The sequence below is a fragment of the Xiphophorus couchianus genome, chromosome 9, assembly GCF_001444195.1.
Source record: "Xiphophorus couchianus chromosome 9, X_couchianus-1.0, whole genome shotgun sequence".
Classification (NCBI taxonomy): Eukaryota; Metazoa; Chordata; class Actinopteri; order Cyprinodontiformes; family Poeciliidae; genus Xiphophorus; species Xiphophorus couchianus.
Genome location: NC_040236.1, coordinates 15,599,292 through 15,605,291, shown reverse-complemented (window position 1 = coordinate 15,605,291; position 6,000 = coordinate 15,599,292).

Genomic DNA, 6,000 nt, shown 5'->3' with positions numbered 1-6,000 from the left:
TTTATAGTTTGGAGTATTTCATTAGCTTCAAGCTGGAATGTGGTGTTGATGTCAACAAATGTTTTGTTCCTTTTATATAATTGTCAGGTGCATGAATCTAACCTTTTCTGTCTATTTTAAAAAATATATTTTTAAACGATGCACTCATGAATTCATGTAAATAAACAGAATATCAGCAGATTACTTTTCTCACCATTACTTCATCCGTGCCTTTGAAAGGTTGCTGTGGCTTTAGTTGACCACCAGATGTCACTGTTCCTAATTAGACTGAGACTTCAAGCTTCTAATCTTTTCAGCACTAGAAGGCTTCACCTGTCTGTCACTATCAGTAACATTTTCCTTACCTTTAATACAAAGGCTTTCACAGTAGAAAAACTGAGGTAATAATCTCAGAGCTGTGAAAGACTAATCAGATGAACCCCGTGTTAAAGACTTTTTTAAAGCTATTTAAAACAACTCAAATGGTAAATGTTTATATGAGTTGAAACTGATAACCATCTGCACTTTCAAAAGAAACTGATAAGTTATGAAACTTACACTTGGCAAAGGCTGCTTGCTTTATCAGTTCAGGTACAACTCGACAGTCTGCTGAGGGTGGAGCAGAAATGTGTTTCTTTGCAGCAGAGTGACATTTGATCAACAGCACTGACCATTGTACTTTTTTGTCACTTTCTAGAACCTAATCTGGCAGTTACAAGATCAACTACTTTCATCATATCGGCTGATTCTGCTAAAACAACTAAGACTGACAAGGTTTTGTATATGTAGTATGTTTTATCGGAGGTTATTAATCATCTAATATTTCACACTACCATTTTTAAAGTTCTGTTTGTTTTCTCAGCTGAACAGGATTTATATTACAAGCTAAGGCTAGGTTAAATGAGGCTGCAAGCACAATCAGATTGCCTATGTAAATCTACTGGAATAATTTAAAGATAACTGTAAGACCTGAAAAAGAGTGGAACTGTTGAGGTCATTACAAGAATGACATCCTGTAGCAACATCCAGAAGTTTACACCACTCTCTGTGAACTTAAAGGGAATTGACGAATCACAGTTTTGAGGAGGCGGACTGATATAGCCTGCAGCACTCAACTAGCACAATTTGAGTGGAAAAACATGCCTATTTTACTTACTTCTTTTCTTCCTTCGTTTTTTCTTTCCTAACAGACCAACAGAGATCTATTGCTCTCCTGTCTTTTCTGTAGCTTGCCTTCCAAACTGCTGAAGAAATCAACCACAATTTACACTAGTGTGACATCAAGTAAGAAGTCACCAGACCCACAAGACAGAAAATACAAAGCTGCTAGTCCTGTCGATTGCTCTTCTTTAGGAATCTGTGTTTTGCAGTCTCATTCAGCTGCTATTCCTGGTACAACAAAGAAGTATTTGCTTTTTTGCTGCTTAAGGTCTGGTAAGTACTTTAGAACAGACCGTTCACAGCTACTCAGGTTAGGTTTTTATTTAGCTGGTAAGTACAACCAACACCTGTGTGAGGTCAAGACACAAATCTTTATTTTTGGACATTTTGGTTATAGTTGGGTCAGACTTCAAATGCATGACAGCATTTCATCTAACATTAGCTTTTTAGCTAACAAATTGTTCTATCTGTTATCACACAAGATAGAGCAACTTAATGTTATGAAACATGGTAGTTAGTGACCCACAACCATTAGCACAATCTATAATATGCTTTAGATGATATCAATATATAAGCTGCTTTGCGTTAGATGAGCTAAATAAAAAAAAATTTCTTACTGTTTATATTCTTCAACAAATGACAACCAGAAAAAAAATTGCTTTAAAAGAAGATTACAGACTGTTTCACTTTTTCGATGTTTCTGCTTATTATATTTCTGGATGTTTTCACACTTCATGGATTATTGTAGACCAACAGGCTAGTGCTAACCTATGTGTTATTATTATTTTAGCTTCTTTTAGCTTTTTGGCTCATTGTAGCTTTTGCATGGGTTTTTTCAAACTACATGGAATATGTTTCTGTAGGTCAAGATGCCAGTCCTAACCTAGAGGCTATCATTAGTATTTCGGCTAGTTTTAGCTTTTTAGCTCATTTTAGCTTATAAACTGTTGTGAACTTACTGTTTACCATTGCAAACAATGTTCTACATGAATTTCTAATTTACACAGGAAATGTGTAAGTGCACACATTTGAACTTGCCATAGATTTATGATGGAATATTTTAGACCTATAAACTGGGAAGAAGTTTTACTTTCTAGAAAAACAATGATACCTTGGAGTGAAACATATTCTTGTTTAAAACTGACTCAGTCTCTGTACATAAATCCCCCCAAAGACAATCATCTACTTTACTTTGTAAATTATTGTACTGTTTTAAGCATGCTTTCCCACAGGTTTTTTAAACTTTAATTTGATGCAATTGGAAAAGAAAGACAAAATACAGGAAGACAAGAAAAACACTTACAGGTCTCAACACCCGCAGCAGATGGGATGTGGGGAGATCCTGTCTGGTTTTTGTTGTTGCTCAGCTTGCACATGAAGGTCTTGCTTGTCAGGCCGTGTTCATGCACAGGTCATGCTTTTATAAGTAGGTTAGAAAATCCACTGCATATCACACTGATTTATCAGGGATAAGAAAATCCTCAGCAGGATGGTCGCCTGTGCAGAAGCTATCGTCTTAATTCATTTTGTAAGTATACAAAGTGCAGGAAATGTAGGACGCAGAGAGACAACTTTTGGCCTTAAAACAAGATTCAAAACCTGGCAGATAAACAATTCTTCATCAAGCTACTTTAGGTTGGCTTCTTTTTAACATATTGATTTAATTGTATCTTCAGTATTTTAACTGTAAATAAAAATCTGTAATAAAGCCATGTATGCATTTGGAGAGATGTTAACTCTGAAAAGTGCAAAGATTGTATCTGCTCCCCATTTTTTAGCTAATTTGTTCCTTTCTTTACTAATTTTAGATGACTGGTTGCAGCAAAAAGCAATTTGTTAAAAAAAAAAAGCATATTCCACCATTTTAACCTGCTTACTTCTTGGAGAAGAAGTGGAGAAAAAGTGGTCATGGTGCTGAATGTAAAGGATGGAGAGGAAACAGATCATTCAGTCTAAATGGAAGAAGATTACTTACATCTGCAAGTTTACTCACAGCATGTTTGCTAGAAGTCAATACTGAAAGTGGATGAATGCTTCTCTGGCATCCTGGGGGTGAAAGAAACTAATTGTCCAGCAAAATAAACAAAGTAATATAAAATTAAAAGTCATTTTGTGGATTGCATTGGGAAAAAAGCACAGCCTCTCTGTGCATTACAGTAAATACCACTGTATTTAACATACTTCAATTATTTTCTATATATAGTAAAGAGTGGACATTTTAATATGCGACTAAAAAATTTTTTTATCTGCTTATATTTGTCCAATAACACCAAAATTTTAGACTTGTGTCCATTTTAAGACTCAAAGTGTCTGAAGAAAACCCTTGCACGTTTCTGAATCAGAAAGGTGCAGCTGACATTTTTCAGCTGTTGACGCTTTACCTCACAAAGCAGTGTGATGAATTAGTATTCTTTATCACAGTGCATTACGGCTTATCACATGGCACCCTAAGTTTGTTTGCTTTGCCTCACTAGAAAAACTTCAAAGAAAAAAAAAGGTCAAAATTTAACAGAAAAATAAACACCAACAGTCATGCAAGTTTGATCATTTAACTTATAAGCTAAAATTCAACAAAGTAGGAAAATCCACTTTCCCCTTAAACATAATAATTAGATTGCTTTTTTAAATAATGCATTACTTTGCAAGAATATTAGTGTTGTTGGAATGATACAATATTTAATCATACTCACATTGAAATGAACAGTGACCTTAAGTAGTTATGCAACTCTATAAAAAGAAACAAATTTGCATTTGGAGAGCAATTGAATACACTCCTACTGTTTGAAGGTCATAAAAATCTAATTTAAAAGCACAGCTAGCTGGATTACAGATTTCTGAAATGCTTTAATCAACATAATGATTGGTGAAATTTCTTAACTTATTTATGCATTTAAGAGCATCTGTCCCATGCTTTTTGATATTATTTCATCTCATTCATTTGCTTGCTTGACAACTTTGCTTTACTGTAATATACTGAAAAGTTAAGGGGAATGTTAGTAAAATACTATGTATACATCTAGCCATCCATTAACTAATACTTTTATCTTTGTAGGGTTGTGAGGGCTACTTTTAAATCAAATACTACTGTTATAGACATCAATTAAATTAATGGTTTGAGAAAGATAAAAGCAAATCAGTAAAAAAAAAAAAAAAATCACGCTCAAAGCTTTTTAAACACAAAAGCTTTGGAATTACAGAAGTAATCTAAGAAATTATGTCTTTTATTGCATAAATCTGCACCTTGGAGTTAAAATATTGATAATATGTTTATCCCAAAGTAAACATACTCAATCAGTATCAATCAGCAGAAAGTGACTTTGTTTTGGCATTGGAAACCTAATCGAGAACATGGTTCAGCCAGTCTATCTGTCTGGTTTCTCCTTTCTTCTGAGCAGCTGTCGAGCAAGGGAAAGTGAATCACATGCAGTGTTCACAGAAACACACATGCATGCTTGTCTCCAAGGATATAGCATAACACATAAAACACAGACTGTACACTTTTGAGTGAGGTGTTGAGATTGGCGTGACTCAAAGCCTGCAATCAGAGTTGGCTACTAATGAGCAGAGGTGTGTTAGTATCTAAATGATGTAAAATCCATCCAACTTTCTTTTTTTTAAGATTCATTAAACATGGGAAAACAATCCTCTTGACCTAAAAAAAAAAAAAAAATTCTGTTTTTTGTTTCTCTTCTTTTCCTGGGCATCTCGTCAACAGGAAAAGCCATATGGCACAGTTGTGTATAGTGTGTGGTGTCGTGCCAGTAATGGATGTTACATATATGTCTCAGTCTTTGCATATATAAGCGTGTTAGTGTGAGTGTTACCACACCTCTGGGGCAGATGATTCATTACAGACAGGCCAACGGGGTAGGAGGCCTACAAGGCTGTTGTCATGGAAGCGAGTGGTGGAAACAGCAGATCTCCTTTCAGTATCATCTTCAGATCACTGGGATATCCACTTGGCTTTCTTTGTATGTGTGTAACAGGCGTGGCTTTAACTCTCTTTCTCTTTTGTTTCAGCCTTTCTCCTGGAACAAAGGAGAAAGACTTTATTAAAAGAGTTTATTATGAGTGAATGGCTGTTTTATTCACTCATAATAAACAGGATCACCATTACATACTGTAGTATGTAGTAAACGAAGGATTGGGTAAACAAGTTTGAAACTAACATAGAGTTTTTTTTTCCAATCCACACAGTGAAACTTTAAGACAAAATTTCAAATATATAGGGGGTACCTAGTGGAGTACATCCTGGACAGTTTGCCAGTCCAACACAGGGAGAAAAACAACCAAGAAAATTAAGAGAGGAGAGAGGAAGACAGAGAAGACAGAGTCCAGTGTATGGACCTTTATTTCACAGACATTAGGATACTTAATATCAATTTGAACAAAGTTAAAACAGTAAAATTTAAATAAATAATATCAACAGAAGAAAAGACCTTGGATAGTGACTTTTTATGATGAATAGGCCTGTCATGAACGCAAATTTTTCTGGACGATAAATTTTCCCAGAAGGTATTCCGATTGTTGTTTTGAGACCATTTTCAAGTAATGAAATGTTAATGCAAGAACACATTCTCAAAGATCAATAAACTTTAAATCCTGCAGAACATTTAACACTAAAGCTGGAATACATTTTAAATATCTAAAATAAATAAGCAAAACAGAAACAGCAAATAAAATGACAAACAAAAGTGTCCTTCTAAAAAGGGCTAGTTGAAACCAAATCACCAAACTGAAGACTTTATCATCCAGTTTTTGGCAGAAAGAGAAAAACAATAAATCATGCCGATGGTTGATTTTCTATTGAGCTTGTTTGAATTTATCATGCGATGAATTGATTTATTGATTATTTTGACA